The sequence below is a fragment of the Lepisma saccharinum genome, chromosome 2, assembly GCF_977018435.1.
Source record: "Lepisma saccharinum chromosome 2, izLepSacc3.1, whole genome shotgun sequence".
Taxonomy (NCBI): Eukaryota; Metazoa; Arthropoda; class Insecta; order Zygentoma; family Lepismatidae; genus Lepisma; species Lepisma saccharinum.
In genome coordinates, this window is record NC_139230.1 from 186,508,328 (window position 1) to 186,526,675 (window position 18,348).

General features: G+C 37.7%; 1 protein-coding gene across 3 annotated transcripts in view; it reads right to left on the reverse strand.

Annotated features, from left to right (window-relative positions):
* Positions 1-18,348, reverse strand: part of LOC145984231 (ankyrin repeat and BTB/POZ domain-containing protein 1-like) — a 60,316-nt gene that overhangs the window by 29,347 nt on the left and 12,621 nt on the right. The window lies entirely within an intron of this gene.

The window sequence follows — 18,348 nt, forward strand, 5'->3', positions numbered from 1 at the left end:
AGTTATGCCACACATCACTTTGACAAATACAAAAAGCGTGTTTTCAATATTGGTTAATTCAATTTTTGACTTTCCATAATACATCATACTTCTAGTCAAATCTACCACAACTTTTCCTTCAAACACATTGTCTTTCAATTGGATTATGCAATTTTGGTGAAACATCAAAATAACGTAGTATTCACTTACACGCATGTTTCAGAATTCATGCCATGCAATGTCATATTATGCTAAGTAAGAACTAGTTCTGCTTTTTGACCAATATATCCATTTGGAAAAGATCATTTATTTTTTAGGGTGGCAATCACAAGTAATAAGCCATCAATGATTTCAGTTATGTACATATATATACACACACTAATAAATTTCAACCTACGCAAAAGCTAAGCATATGGAGTGAATAGGGGTGTATTAATCTTGCCTTCTTATTTTAAATATCTCAAGGATTTTGAGTGGGCCATTTCTTCTTTCCTAATCCTGGCTACAATACTACTTATGTATACTCTTTGAGCAGACCATAGGAGAAACTAAAAGGAATTATTACTATGATTAGTTTATCCACAGCAAAATACAACATTTATTTGAGAGAGAGAGCACGAGAGAGCAAGAGAGAGAGAGAGAGAGAGAGAGAGAGCAAGAGAGAGTGAGTGAGTGAGTGAACATGTGTGTTTGTTTTAAAGAAGCAAGACTGGTTGGCATATGTCTCAGTGTTCACATTACACCATTTAGGTTAATTCAAATAATGGATCAGGGTGTCTACAATTTTGCAAAAACAAAAATTGCCTGACTTTTCCAGGTTTTCTAGACCAAGAACTAAAAATTTTCAGACCAAGTCATTAGGGCAATTCATGTATTTAAACATAGGTTTACCAAGGTCACTACATTTTAGCTAAACATGACACTTACAATCCCACTTAATCAAGTTTTTAGAATATTAACTTCACATGTTAAAAGTAAAAATTGAGAAGGGAAACTGAACAGAAACTAACTGTTGGACAGGGGCATCATCTTTAACATAAATTTTGCTGTATATTGACTAATGATTAATATTTTTAATACATTTTACAATTTTTACACAACAATCATAACAATTATAGCATAATCAATACAAAATTATAGTAAAATATAGTAATATATGTATACATCCTAATTTCTACAAAACACAACCCAAAAATTGCAACAAGAAAGTGGTAAATGCCAATGGTCACTTACTGTAGTAGATTTCAATATTAAAATAGTTCAAAACATGAACCCTGTTTCTACATTACAAAATATGCAATTTCTAACTACCAGTAATACTAAGTATATCTAACGGTGGAATACAGAAGGCTGATCGGGCTATATCTAACTGATCTGGCAACACTGCTGCCACGTGTGTAGTTGCGCCAGAACCTTGAAACTGGCCTTGAAACCAGTGTTGTGTCTGAGATTGCAGTTGCCAGAGCATCTTGTTCGTGCTAGTGAAATGCCACCGAAAAGTAACTGTTATTGGGAAGGGTACATCATGGCTCTTTTCCACACACATTTTTCGTACAACCGAATAGTGAAACAGTGTTGGGGAAAATGGTTTAACCATCGGAGTGACCACAGTTAAAGATATCGTGGCCAGGCAAACACAAATGGTGCTCATGCAGAAACATTCGCCAACAAAAGGGGGCCCGTTCGAGGTTGCCAGCAAAAGTGTCGCCTGAGGTGCTTCTTGGAATTTGGCGAATTGCAGTCCAGGAGAATCCACAACCCCCAATGACATGGCCCAGAGGATCAATGTGATACAGTCCATTGTCAGCGACGTCATTTGCAGAACGCAAGACCAACTGCCGCAAACTGTGCAAAAGACACTTGGCGGGGTCAAAATGGAAGACAGTTGTCACATTGGATGAAGCCTACATTTATCTCATGCATAATGGTAACATTAGGGCAATTCCGTACCGTGACACCTCTGGCAAGGGACGTACCGAGTTTTACCAAGAGTGCCGAGAAAGTTTCCTGCAGGGAATCATGATTCTCACCGGATATGGTTACGAGGGGAAGTTGGAGATATGTAAGGTGGAGAAAAACATAAAGGTGAATGCTGCCTACTTCCAGGAATCCATTATGGACCCAATCCATCAGACAGACATCCCTCGTTTGTACGGAGCCAACAAGAACCAGGTGTGAATCCACATGGACAAAGCATCCAGCCACACCACTAGATCATCCCTCTGGTTTTATCACAACATGGAGCAGGAAACAGGAATCCATGTTATTTATTCCCTTGCATGACATTCCTGTCAAAAGCCCTGATGCCACTCCAATGGATTTCTGTAAATTTGGACTGTTAAAACGATGTCTACAACATCGCCGTCCCCGCACCCTCACTGGCCTATGGAAAGCCTGTAAGGAGGAATGGGATGGAATTCCTATTCATGTGCTCCAACGTAGTTTGTTGCAGTGGAAATTGCAATGTTGGGCGATAGTCCATAATGCTGGTGGTCCCCTAGAACACAACCGGTGGTGGCAGCACAGCTTTACATAGGCTAACTACAATTTACACATCGGTCGGATATAACCCGATCAACCTCTGTAGTTTGTCCACAACAAATTAAAAATTTCATGCTTGTCCATTTCTATCATCGTTCAAAACCTACTTTGAATGCACTACTATAGTGGAACCATGAGCAAAACAACCTGCGCTGACCCGCGAGTCCTGTGCACCGCACCCCCGCGAGTAGGGGAGGGGGAGAGTTGACCATGCTTCCTTATGGCCCGAGGTGGAGGGAAGAAGGGAAAGCTGCGTGGGGACTTCTCGTCCCAAGGTTTTTTTCCTTGTGGTCGATCTATACTACTACAAAAAATATTGATTTTTTCCAGAAACTCAGTAAATTTTCCTGATATTTCCATGATTTTTCCAGAAAAAGTAAATTACCAGACTTTTCCAGGATTTCCCGACTGGTAGACACCCTCCTTATATTTCCATTGGCCCATTATCACAAAGGTACTAATCATTCCTAAAGATTTGCACAACCACAGCTTGCAAATATTAAACAAAGCATATGTCTCCACTTAACCCAGTGTTACTCGCGGGTGAACGCTGCACTCACTTTCCTTTTCAAATGCTTGTAATTCGAGCTTCATGGAATATACTTATTTATTTATTGAGAAAATTTCAGATACAGCACATAGCCATTTTACACTGAAATCAGTAACAATGAAAAGAACAAAAAAGAACAAAAATGAAAATAACAAAATAAGACAAAATATTAATATAAATAAGTCAAGATGGCACAATTAACTATTATTTAGCAACATATGTTCTGATGGTTGACTGAAAGGCATACTCTGTGGAAAATACATCAGCACTTAATGGGAGGTCGTTATATTGAGTGGGAAGTTAAGAACAGAATCGATTCTGGAGAGCTGAGTGGGTCATGCCATGGACCAGACGGGAGAGCAGTATTCTATTATCGAGGAGATGAATGATTTGAAGTACAAGGTGAGGGCTGAGATGTCACTAATTTTGGTGAAACGATACAGTAAACATAAGAGACACACAGCCTTTTTTGTCGTGCATGTAATATGTTCTTCAAATGTGAGTTTTTGGTCGAAAACAATGCCTAGGTCTTTATGAGAGGATACTGCTTTGATGTTATTGCCAAAGATGGAGTAATATGACTTTAACAGGTTCTTTTTAAGAGATGGTGAGAGTAGTACATTTTTCTGGATTTAATGTAAGTTTCCATGTCAGGCACCATGAAAAAAACGTTGTTATGTCATTCTGGAGAAGATGAGTATCGTTGGAAGTGGAGATTTCTCTGAAAATCTTACAGTGATCTGCGAAAAGAAGGTAATTACTAGAGGTGGCTGTGAGATGGTCGGTAAGGTCATCGACGAATAAAATGAACAAGAGGGGTCCTAAAATACTGCCCTGTGGTACTCCAGAAAGAACGGGAAGAAAGTTAGATAGTGTTCCTGGAAGGAGTACATGTTGTTGGCGATCGCTAAGGTAATCTGAGCAAGTTAAGAAAGTTACCATGAATGTTGAATCTATTGCATAATTTGTGAATCAAAAGACGATGACTGACAGTATCAAAAGCTTCGGCTAGATCAAAATATATAACGTCCAGTTGTAAATTGTTTGAAATACATTTCATAGCATGTGAGAGAAAAACAGACAGGTTCGTAAGACAGGAACTACCAGAAAGAAAACCATGTTGTTTTGAGCTAAGGTACGGAGAAACAAATTTATATAGCCTGTCTTTGATGATTTTTTCACAAATGATGGACAGAGGAGAGAGTAACGAGATTGGCCTCTAGGAAGAAGCAAGGTTTTTGTTGCCATTTTTGTGAATGAGAGTGATGTTAGCTTGCTTCCAAGCATGAGGAAGGACGCCCTCCGAGAAACATCTTTTGTCCTCCTTATCTTTTTCAATATGACACCACAAACTGAAATATCAGTCATGGCTCTCTAAGCCATCTTCGTTTCAGTTGTGTCAGAGGCGCATGAAGGAAGAAGCACGGTGTTCATCTGCGAGCAAGTGTATTTTCACCTGGAAATGCGTTACAACAGATTTTATTTGCATCCTAACACTTAGAGTGCTAATCACGTATATATACGGAGTTCCCTAACTTCTCTAGTGTGGGGATCATGTATATATACGAAGTTGAATTCAAAATTTATTTCAACGGACATTTGCCGTACATTTACGGAGTTAGCAATCCTGAGTAATGTTTGGACATCGTACTTCCTCATACTGCCACTAGATGGTGGGCAAATGCTCATAATTGTTCTGTTCGCATCGTTGTCTGATAGCGATATGCTTGCTTCCCTTTTCTACAGTGCCGGCGATTAGGGGCAGTTGCCCCCACCCCAATTTTTGCCACTTTTGCCCCTGCACTATGCTAAATCTTATGTACAAAGGGAAATATACTGTATTTGACTCCCTAGTTTTGGGACCCAATCGCCGCCACTGCATGTCATATATCTTGTCAACTCTTTATTTTAGTATATTTCATATCATTTATGATGAAACGTCCAAGGTAGCCATGTGGTTATAATGTAACATACCATACATCAAAATAAAGAGGAAGAATCAAACTTTTCAACAGTATATACAGGGTGACTGGTAATTAGATGTATTCCCTGAAAGGGGTTAAAGTAGAGACAATTTGCAATAAATTTGACCATATGATACCCCGTCCGAAAATTAGTAGTTTTCGAGATAATTGAATTTCAATTGTTTTTTTAAAAAATGACAATTTTCCACATAAAAAGATGAATTGAGAAAACACTGCTCATTGTATGGAACTTATTTCAGAGTTTTCTGATAGCTAACAAATAAGTGGTAAGTTGAAAAAAAAGGTTTTCCCAAATAACAATCACATGTAAGTACCGGGTGGGTCTAAACTTAGTTTACTTGGCAACGTATTAATAACAAAAATGGTATGACACAAAGCGTACAAATGACTTAAATTACTTCCTTGTGGCATCTGCTATCCAACAAGGTACAAATGTTGCTGACATTCACATTCGTGTACAATAAATAATACTTCATTCATCTTCATGTGAATGGAATCAATGAACAATACAATTAAAGAACATTACACGTCTGGCTCAAAGTGGGCACCTCCGTTACGAATGCAGGCATGCAGGTTTTTATGGACATTTGGTCTCTTAACTTGTGATGTGATGGTGTCCTTGATGTGTTGACCAGCTGTTCAGATTCTCTCCCTGAGCTCTTCTTGCGAGTTTACCGGTGTCTTGTCATGTGGCTCCAAATGTAAAAGTCGAAAGGCTTCAAATCGGGGGATCGAGCCGGCCAGGGAATCGGCCGCCTCGGCCAATCCATTTCTTTGGGTAATTTTCATCCAGCCAATGTCGCACGCCCAGGCAGAAGTATGGATGGGCGTAATCAACAATCATTTGATCGAGCCATTTTTCCTGCCCCAAATCTTAAATGGCATCACTTATGAACATTTTTTGAGGAACAGGATGGCAATGGTGTTGGAGGATGTGCCTCTAGCTACAAGACGTGACATGATTTATCAGCATGATGACTGCTCAGCTCGATCCCCCGATTGATTTGACGCCTTGCCACTTTTACATTTGGAGCCACATGACAAGACACCGGTAAACTCGCAAGAAGACCTCAGGGAGAGGATCTGAACAGCTGGTCAACACATCAAAGCCACCATCACATCACAAGTTAAGAGACCAAATGTCCGTAAAAACCTGCGTGCCTGCATTCGTAATGGAGGTGCCCACTTTGAGCCAGACGTGTAAAGTTCTTTAATTGTATTGTTCATTGATTCCATTCACATGAAGATGAATGAAGTATTATTTCTTGTACACAAATGTGTATGTTAGCAACATTTGTACCTTGTTGGATAGCAGATGCCACAAGGAAGTAATTTAAGTAATTTGTACGCTTCGTGTCATACCATTTTTGTTATTAATACGTTGCCAAGTAAACTAAGAGTGCATTTTTTTATCATCACTTGTAAGTTTAGATCCACTCGGTACTTACATGTGATTGTTATTTGGGAAAAACTTTTTTTTCAACGAACCACTTATTTGTTAGCTATCAGAAAACTCTGAAATAAGTTCCATACAATGAGCAGTGTTTTCTCAATTCATATTTTTATGTGGAAAATTGTCATTTTTTAAAAAAACAATTGAAATTCGATTATCTCGAAAACTACTAATTTTCGGACGGGGTATCATATGGTCAAATTTATTGCAATTTGTCTCTACTTTAACCCCTTTCAGGGAATACATCTAATTACCAGTCACCCTGTATATTTTACATTTTTAGTTTTGAAAATGGTCAGCATTCTTGGGACGGAAAGCGACTTAGAGGTCAGCACTGTAAATGTTAAATAATGTAAGTGAAGCATGAAAATATGTATTATTCATAAACAAAATATACATATATTGCATAAAATTCATGATCTGAGTCAAATTTAGCAAACAAAATCATTAAAAATAAATACATGGGGTGAGCTCACTCGCGAGTAACGGCATAACAGATCCGACTGCAGTGCCGGGTTAAGCAGGGCTAGTGCTGCACAGTAGATAGTGACATCCATCCTTCATGCAAGGTAGCTGATGACAATGATGCAAGTGAAGTTTTTCAAATCCAAAGTCTTTTTTCATTTTAATCACTTCTTATTCATTTTTTCCCATCTAATGTGAATTCTGGACACCCATGACGAAGGATCTGACTACAGATCCGAAATGTCAGAATTATTAAAAGACTAATGAACCACACATAAGTAGAGACTCATACTTTGTTTAATAATCACAAAGGTACAGACAACTAATATTTTCTTAACCTTTAGTGGATGCCTGTGACACAAATAATAATAATAATAATAGAATCCTGATTAATGATCAACACATGGAATTTGAAAAAAATATGCCAAAGAAAGGTGTAATAAGATGATGGTTATGCCACTTGTATTGCCCACATTTCTTGAAGTCAGGATTTACTGTGATTTGGATTCATCAAAAAATATTTATTGATACATAACATTTCTTCAATAACTCAATTCAGTATGAACAGCTATGTACTAACTAGTCTTCCATCATTTACATAACAATAGTCACCACCCTTCCGCATGTATGAGGTATGATCAAATAAAACCTGCTTGAGTGCATTTACAAATTCATTTATGAAAGTATGCACAAAAAAAAGATGATAGACATAGAAGGAACAGTGTTCAAGGGTACAGGAATGGAGTTGGTTTTTCTTAGGGGTAATTTCCATGTCACATCAACTAGTGCATAAACCTTTGATGTCATGGATTTGGCTAAATTTTGGTATACATGTTTCGTATCATCTGAAATATAGAATATATATATTTCATGTTGCCGGTTTTTGAGTTATTGAAATTTGAAAATTGACAAAATTACCCAAAAATCACTTACCACTGAAATTTTAAATACAATTTGCAAGAGATCTGTTTCAACTACAGGGCTGGGCATGGTCTCATTTTAAAGCTTATGAAGAGGGCTTTCATTTGATATACAATAGGCTTGGTTTTTTGCAAGAAAAACAAATTTTGAAAGGTTTTTCAAAATTTTATTTTACAATTTCCAAAAAAGAAATTTTCAAAAATTTTGCACATATTGGTACACATCTACTGAAGGTTCAGTCTAAATTTCATGGAGGTATCTCTTTGGTATCATATGAAAAGTGAATTCCTTTCAAGACCATGCGATGATTTAAGTTAACATATTTTACATACCTAACCACATTATAAATACAAAAGGAATATTCACATCACAACATTCATGTTCAAATTAAAGATAATTAAAAGCTGAACAGAATGACACCAATCTGAGCTCTCTATGTCAAATAGTTTTTGATCTACTTAAGATTGGGTTTTCAAAATTTGTAGAATTAAGACCAAAGAGTTGCATAATAGCAGGAGCCAGTGGTACCCACCTGTATGTGTTTGTACCACTCATCAAAATGTTAAACTAATGATAGCTGGAGCTCACTTAAATAAAATAACTCTCCCAGGACATGAAAATCCATTAAAAACATACCAAGATTGTCTTTCAAAAATAATGTGTAGGGTACCAAAACAGAAGTGTTTACTGGAACAACTCAATGGCAACAGTTCATCCATTTGTAGTATATTTTAAGGACAATGCAGATATTCTAAAACATAAATAGTTATGTCTTCATTTCAGACTGCTTCATTCAGAACACAGTCCTTGTCCATGTTTTTAGCTTTTAGATTTCTTGAAAATTGATTGTCTGCCAAACTTACAGAAAGTATACAGGGTGTCGCAAAACTCTTTCAACAATGCTTGGGTGCAGGTAGATATCATAAAAACAAGTAACTTTTCCCTATAAACTTTACCTCGAAAGCACTTAGTTTCTGCACTATAAGAGCTTAAAATCTATCCTGTACGTGTGCAACCTACACAGCAAACTCTTGCTCTGACATAACTTCCAGTGGCACATGGCAGGATTGCCACTAGCATTTCTCGATAAGAGAGACGACTTGAGAACAACGACTTTGGAGTCTTGCCTGAGCAAAATCCAAAACATTAATGATACTTGCGATGTTGTAAGAAGAATTGACAGTATTTATAAACTGACCAAGACAAATAATGGGCAGAATATCTCCATGATTGATTGATTCATTTGGTTTATTTTAATTTGCTTTTCTGCCACCTTTGGCTAATCACGAAGATGAGGATGATATGATGAAATAACAAATGACACCAATGTCTAGACCAGGATTTAAACCCGAGACACCTGGCGCCGTAGCGAGCTGTGCTAACCACGTCACCACAGAGTGTTTCGTGTATCTTGCGATATCAACAATTGCAAGGGACAAGTGAGGTAGGGGAAATCCACGAACAAACAAATGTAATCATGATGTGTTTGCTGTCTCATTTTGAACACTCAGACTGTAATGTTATTACAATTTATTTGAAAATTATTCCTATCTGTGCCAGCGTTATTGCTAATCGTGTTCATCTCATAAGGACATAATTGCAAGGCTCTTTTAAAATAATAATTGATTCATTCATTGATTGCTTTATTTTACTTTGCTTTTTGTGCCACTTTTGGCTAATTTGCGAAGATGGGGATGAGTGATGATATGATGAAATTGATGAATGGACACTCACAAACATCCATACCCATGCCAGGATTTGAATCCAAGACCCCTGGAATCGTAGCGCGATGTTCTAACTACTCCGCCCCGGGGGCTGACTTTCAATTTAATGAAAAATGTCGTTTTAAATATCCACATTAAAACTAGTGCTTATTATAAACCAAAGTCAAGAAATGAATACTTATATCAAGCGCTGAACAGTAAAGGGCACTCGTATTGCACATTTGCGTATTATTTACATTTGTTCGTTCATGGATTTCCCCTACCTCACGTGTCCCTTGCAATATTTGATATCGCATGAAACACAAAACACTCCGTGGTGACATGGTTAGCACAGCTCGCTACGGAGCCAGGTGTCTCGGGTTTAAATCCTGGTCTAGACATTGGTGTCATTTGTTATTTCATCATATCATCCTCATCTTCACGATTAGCCAAAGGTGGCAGAACAGCGAATTAAAATAAACCAAATGAATCAATCAATCATGGAGATATTCTGCCCATTATTTGTCTTGGTCAGTTTATAAATACTGTCAATTCTTCTTACAACATCGCAAGTATCATTAATGTTTTGGATTTTGCTCAGGCAAGACTCCAAAGTTGTTGTTCTCAAGTCATCTCTCTTAACGAGGAACGCTAGTGTCAACCCTGCCACGTGCCCCTGGTAGTTATGTCAGAGCAAGCGTTTGCTGGGTTGGGTTGCATATGTACAGGATAGATTTTAAGCTCTTATAGCGCAGAAACTAAGTGCTTTCGAGGTAAAGTTTATAGGGAAAAGTTACTTGTTTTTATGATATCTACCAGCACCCAAGTGTTGTTGAAAGAGTTTTGCGACACCCTGTATTACTTCTCTGGTGGTTCAGCAGCGCAATATAAGAACCACAAAAACTTTGCAAATTTGTGCAACCATCATAGAGATTTCGATGGCATTGCGGCTGAGTGGCATTTTTATGCAACAACACATGGTAAGGAAGTGTGTGATGGTGTTGGAGGGACAGTAAAGAGTCTGGCAGCCAAAGCTAGTCTCCAGAATCCTCTTTCAAACCAAATCATGACACTACTCCAGCTATTTGAGTGGGGAAAGGAGACCATTCCATCAACAACTTTCATTTATGTGACAAATGACAAATATTTGGAAGAAGACTTTTACAGACACAGTTTGGTGAAGCTGTAGATGTAACAGGTACTCAGAGGTTTCATGCATTCATACCACTAAGCACCGAAAAAGTGGAGAATAAAGTGTTATCTGCATCTGAAGAAACTTTGGTACATTGTGTTAAAGTTAATGCATAAGTTGAAAATGTATGCTTTGAACACATTACAGGTTTTGTAGAATGTGGGTATGATGCCAATTGGTGGGTGGGCTGTATACTTTCGAAAGATGATGTAGAACATGAAGTGCAGGTGTCTTTTTCTTGCATCCTTGTGGTCCAGCACAGTCATTTAGTTATCCAAGGCGACCAAATGTTCTTAAAATCCCAAGACATCCAGTCCTTTGCAAAGTGGACCCTGTAACAGCCACCGGTAGAACATACCAGTTGAACCAAGAGGAGATGACACAAGCATTATACATTTTATCAAAGAAAGACTTTCTGTATCACTAAGCAGTTTCTTGGTATGTATGCTTCTGTATTTATAATGTGGTTAGGTGTGTAAAATATGTTAACTTAAATCATCGCATGGTCTTGAAAGGAACTGACTTTTCATATGATACCAAAGAGATACTACCTTGAAATTTTGACTGAACCTTCAGTAGGTGTGTACCAATATGTGTAAAATTTATATTTTTTTTAAAAAAATTCATTTTTTGGAAATTGTACAATAAAATTTTGAAAAACCTTTCAAAATTTGTTTTTCCAGAAAAAAAAACAAGCATGTTGTATATCAAATGAAAGCCCTCTTCATACGCTTTAAAATGAGACCATGCCCAGCCCTGTAGTTGAAACAGATCTCTTACAAATTGTATTTAAAGTTTCAGCGGTGAGCAGTTTTTGGGCAAATCTATCAATTTTCAAAATTCAATAACTAAAAAACCGGCAACATGAAGAATAGAAATAATATTTTCTATATTTCAAATGATAAGAAACGTGTATACCAAAAATTAGTGAAATCCACGACATCAAATTCCAAAATTTATTTTTTCTTGGTTGATTTGACATGGAATTACCCTTAGAAGTTTCCACAGGCATTCAAAAAAACTAACAATTCTGGCACCATGATGACAGGCACTGCAGAAAAAAGTATTCCAGGGTGGAATTCACTACATGATCTCTAAACATGCATTCCGAAATGCATGGATTAGTTGATACCCATCTCTTGTTCAAAACTGAGCCATTACTCCATGATCAAGTTTTGATTCCCAAATGCAAGCCATGATTACAGGTGCATGACACCTATCAACTTCAAATACAGTGGAACCTCGATCTTACGTTTTTCAGGGGAGCAAGCTGAAAAAAATTAAAATGTGGGAAAATGTAAAATCGAGAAATTTTTTTATGACATTTTACTATGTTGGGACCATCGAGATTGAATGTATTATGTGGGAAAATGTAAAATCCGGGAACGTAAAATTGGGGTTCCGCTGTATCTACAGAACATTCCCTGACATTCGCTATGAGACTTGGCGGCAAGCGGCCCGGTATCAGCGCTTGTCTTTCACGGTGAACGAGTCCGCGACAGTCGCATATATTAAACCTCGTAAAAAAGTTTAGAGTAACAGGGTCAGTTTTGAATAAAAGTGGAAAAAAAAATGGGGAAATAAAGTATACAAAGACAGCCCGCACACCATCCGTGAGTTAAAAGAGAGTATTGTACGAGAAATCAGGAGAATTACAGTAGGATGAACTTGCACGTGTAAATGCCAATTTCCTTCGGAGATGCCAGGAATGTGTTGCAGCAGAGGGACATCATTTTCAACACCTTCTGTAGTCAAGGTTAGTACACAATATGAAAACTGTAATTTTAATAGCCGACTGTAGCGACTGTCGCTGACCCGTTCACTGTGAAAGACAAGCGCTGATGCTGGGCAGCTTGCCACCGAGTCTCGTAGCGAATGTCAGGGAATGTAGAACCAAAGTGTTGTTGATTGTGCTACACACTCACTCTGTGATCTGCAATCTTTATCTGTATTTTAAATTTATTGGCAAGTACAGCTTTCCTTTTTAGTAAAAATTACAGGGTTTAATTTTGTGATGAATATTTCTACATTCATATTTTGATGCATGCGACTTACTCACTATCATATATAAGCATAAATTCAAAATTTGTTATTTACTTACATACAGTGAGTATATACTTGTCAAAGACAATGTTTCGGTGGCAACTGCCCCCTTCTTCAGGTCAAGAAGTCGGCTTTACGGAAATCCACAAAGCTTCATCATTTAGAAAGGATATAGGTTTTTACGTGGACAGGTTGAATGCTAGGATAACAAATGACTAAAACAGGACTATTCCTAGACCTATATCCTTTCTTAATGACGAAGTTTTGTGGATTTCCATAAAACCGAATTCTTGACCTGAATCAGGGGGCAGTTGCCACCGAAACGTTGTCTTTGACAAGTATATACTCACTGTACGTAAGTAAATAACAAATTTTGATTTTATGCTTATATGTGATAGTGAGTAAGTCGCACGCATCCAAAATATGAATTCTGCAATCTGTACGGGTAAAAAAGTGCAAGAATTTCAGAAGGTTAGGATTAGGTTAAATTCAGTTATCAATAGGGTATGGTTTTTGAAAGAATGTAGGAGGTTGGGAGTCTTTCCGAAATTTCTAAAATTTGGATTTACTCCATTGAGTAATAGGGGGTATGATCAGAAAAAGAAGTGTCAAATGGGGATGATCAATAGTTGTATAAGAGAAGCGTACGGTATGGTGCATAAACTAAATAGAGAATGTTTAGAATTACATTTAGAGCTAAGCTCGACAATGGACGGGATAACCTGGAATCGAGTAGAAGAAAGGCACCGCAAATTTGTGGAAATGGCTAAGAATGAGAATAGGATAAGAATTCAAAACAAGTTAACTAGAATAAGGAAGAAGGTAACATTATAGTATAGGGGTGACGGATTTCTTCAAATTTACAGGAGAAAGTACTTACGGAAATCATTTTCTGTAGTGTTGTGGAAGTTCGTAAATGTAGTTTTGATCCATTTTAATACGAATACATGTTTTCTGTGAAAATCTCTGTCCGACACGCTGTTTCTGCTGCCGCCATTTGCTTTCTGCATGAGAGCAGAATGTTCCATGTGTTAAGATGACGTAACCCCATAGTCAGTGTTTCAAACTCAGCGTGTTTTCAGTAGAACATGACGTTCCGAGTATTTCTTTTTTAACTATGCTTTCCTAACCTAACTTTACCTAACCTAACCTTATGCAAAATGGTTTTTGGGCTAACGTGAATGGTTTGTGGGGCTAACATCAATGGTTTGTGGGGCTAACGTCAAAGGTTTGTGGGGCTAACGTCAATGGTTTGTGAGGCTAACGTCAATGGTTTGTGAGGTATTAGCATAATTTCAAATCCGGGCACGAAAGTAGGTATTTTCCGGTGAACGAGGTTGCAACACTGCATACATTGACAAAACACTTGGCACAACGTGCCCTGAACCAGTACGCTATCGCCCACTATAATGTGTTACAGAATCAAAATAACAAGTAACAGTAAATACTCGTAAATGTAAGAAATAGACATTATCTTAGTTAGATATGCATTATTTCACCTTAGGAAATGTTCCGCATTCCAAAATAGTACGTTAGCAATGTAAAAAAGTGCAAAATATATGATTTATAGGTGTCACCCCCATACTACCGTGCGTCCATTTCGATCTTCAGCAGAGAGATCGGGAGAAGCGTTGCGGGCGGCGCTGATGGAGATTCCAACATTTACGGCCTGTAATGCCCGCTTATTTTTATAGACATATGCAGACATTTATATAAATATTGCAAAACGAGCACTAACCTGTGTTATAACATGCAAAAGTTCTTCTGTAATTCATCCAAGTTCTGATCTTATATACACAAATAAATACGCTATAGAAACGATGTTAAGAGCCACAGATAATAAAACATTTTAATCATAGTTTTGACCAGTTACGTCCTGCTTAAGTTTATATCCTTGAAAGAGTTTTGTGGCGATGGGAATCGTTTGGAGGTTTCGAATGTGCAACACTGTATCAAGATTACGCTGCAGACGAAACCGATAAAAGTGAATGGTTTTCGTGAGCTTCCTTGCAATCCGAAATCTCTGAGCTCGAGTTTTTTTGTTCCTTCGCGACTAGATTAAGACAGAGCTGTGAATATAGTGGCGAGCAATGTAAACCAAGAGCGTGTTAATTTCGTACTGTGAGCAAGAGTGTTATTCTTGGTTACTTGTAGTTACTTGTTTGTGTTATTGCAGTGTGCATGTGTGTTGTGTCAGTGAGACGATTGGAATGCCAGCTGCAAGGTTCACGTTACAACAAAGATTTATTATGTATGACACGTACGTGAAAACAGACTCATGTCGAGACGTGTGTAGGCAATTTGTACAGAAATTCCCAGGTGTTTCAACTCCACACAGAGATACGGTTAGACATCTTGTCCTTAAATTACGAGAAACTGGATCGTTAAATTTTAAAACACCTAAGCAAAAACGACGGATTCTAACCGAAGCAAAACTCGATGATATTGGTACGCCGTGTTTCACAAGAGGTGGGCGTGTCAAAATCATCGGCACATACAGCCACTAAGCTACTAAAATTAAAACCGCACTCTTATAACACAGGTTAGTGCTCGTTTTGCAACATTTATATAAATGTCTGCACATGTCCATAAAAATAAGCGGGCATTACAGGCCGCAAATGTCGGCATCTCCGTCAGCACCACCCGCCACGCTTCTCCCAATCTCTCGGCTGAAGATCGAAATGGACGCACTGTATAATAGTACCAGGAAGAATTTGAGGGAAGGTGATGTGAGGAAGGTGGATAAGAGGGAGGAAAATGTAGAAGTGAAAAGCAATGTGCTTAATCTAACTAATAAGGAATTACACACGGATTTGAATATTATTATGAAAAATTTGGAATTTATCATCGCTACAGAAAGGAAAGGGGCTATCCTAGATGATAGGGATAATAAGAGGGAGGTAAGGAGTAAGATACATGATATTATAGAACAACAAATCCGGAAAGAGAATGAAAAAGGGTTTAATATAAGTGGGGGATAGAACAGTAAAGGATATGGAAAGAGATTAGACAATGTCAAAAAATGGGCCAAAAAGAACAACATATTTATAAGAAGATTGGATAAAGAAAATAGGATGGTCGTCATAAGTAAAGAAGACTATTGGAGTAAACTAGAAGAGTGTTTTATAGGCCCTGACTACATAGAGATAGGCAAAGACCCTACTAATAAAATTAGGAGAGAGACAAAAGAGAGATTGAAATTAGCATAACATTAAGTAGGAGCGAGAAGAAAAGGCTAACTGAAAATTGTAAGAAAGGAACTATCCCTGTGGCATTCGGCATTCCTAAAACACATAAAGAAGACATCCCTCTTAGGTCATTTATACACACGTATTCCCACCCAGGTTACGGGATAGCTAAGATATTGGTAGGAAGAATTAATGAAGTAAGGAAAACCATGGCTTTCAGCGTGATGAACGCTTGGGAAGTTAAGGGGGAAATTGAAAACATTGAAATTGAAGATGATGACAGAATAGCTAGTTTTGATATAGTCAACCTTTACCCCAGCGTACCGCGAGAAAAGGCCGCTGATTGCTTGCATAGATGGCTAATGGGAAATGGTACAGATGTAATGGTAATAACTGCATGGGAGTACATGAGGTGGTTTAACATAAGTACAGGTTACAATTATTTTTACTACAGTGATAAAATCTTTATGCAAAAGGAAGGTCTCGCAATGGGGAATCGTGTTTCTGGGATAGTTTCAAGTATCTTCATACACTATATTGATTGTTGATTTATTGATTTAGTTTATTTTACTTCATGTTTTGTGCCTCTTGACTAATTTGCGAAGATGGGGATGAGTGATGAAATGATGAAATTGATGAATGGACATTCACAAACAACCAAGCCCGAGCGGGATTCGAACCCGGGGCCCTTGGCGTTGCAGCGTGATGTGCTAACCGCTCGGCCAAAGGGTCCGGCATACACTATATTGAGAATGCACCTTTAAGCGCATTAATTAATGGAGTCAAGCACTATGGGAGATATGTAGATGACATTTTAGTGATTGGGAAAGAAAAGGTGCTGGATAGCCTGTACGCAAACCTAGAAGAACAAGAGGCAAGAATTAAGTTCACAAGGGAGGATATGAAAGATAATAGGATTAGCTTCTTAGATATGGAGATCAATAAGACAGGTAGGAAAATTAAAATGGGTGTCTTCCATAAGCCCTTAACAGGAGATAAGTACATAAATAAGGAATCAGCGTACGCTATGAGGACAAAATATAATGTCTTCTTAAATTTATTAATTCGAGCCTTAAGATTATGTAATTGTAAGGTGATGCTGGAAAAAGAAATAACATAGATTTTTGGAATTGGTAGAAAGAATGGGTATAAAATTGAAGAAATACAGAAGAATTTGAGTAGGGTGAGAAAATATGCTCCAAGGATGATAATAAAGATAGTAAAAACAAGGGAGAGAAGAAAGTGGAGGAAAATGTAAATGAGAAATTAGGGGAATGTAAATATGTGGCTATGCCATATTTTAGGGGAGTGTCGGAAAAAGTGGAAAGAGTAACAAAAGCGTATAGAATTAAGTGTGGGATGATAAGCCCCTAAATGTTTAGAGAAACATTTTATGAGTTACAAAAGAGAAGGAATAAGAAAGGGAGATAATGTAGAGGGAAAACAGGGTGTATACAGAATCAAATGTCAATATCAAATGTCAATGTAAGAAAGAATATGTAGGGCAAACTGGTAGGAGCATGGGGTCCGATGGAAAGAACACGATAAGGATATTAAACATGAAAACCCCCATACAGGATTATCCGAGTATGTATTGGAAGAGGAACATGAGATAGTCACATGGGAAGTTATACGCGAGGAAGACAAATTATTAAGTAGGAATGTTTATGAGGCCTCATTTATATGCAAAAATAGAGAGAACAAGCTGAATAGAGAAGATGGGAATATTGATGAAATATGGCTAGGAATGTTGAAAAAATGGGAAAAATGTGAATATAAAGGAATCGGATTCAAGGTTAACCCAGACATTGAACTGGAGGCAAGCATCATATGCGACTTCTCGTTTGAAATGACGTAATGGAAGGGGAAGTTAGGGGAAGGAGGAAAATTGACTCACTCGCAACATTGCGCATTTGAGTACATACCAGTTCCAGTCAACATGTGAATTGTGATCGGATAGTAACACGGGTTTTAACAGTTTTTATATGAGTTTTAAGGGATTTTAAAATGTGGGAATAGTCCTGTTCTAGTCATTTATTATCCTAGCATTCAATCTGTCCAAGTAAAAACCTATATCCTTTCTAAATGATGAAGCTTTGTGGATTTCCGTAAAGCCGACTTCTTGACCTGAAGAAAGGGGCAGTTGACACCGAAACATTGTCTTTGACAAGTATATACTCACTGTACGTAAGTAAATAACAAATTTTGATTTTATGCTTAGATATTTCTACACATGATGGGGGAAAGAAGGGGAGATGTAAAAGGTTACAATATTCATGGGCCAACATTGCTCATATCTGTCTTTCTCTAAATTTTCTCATGTTTCTC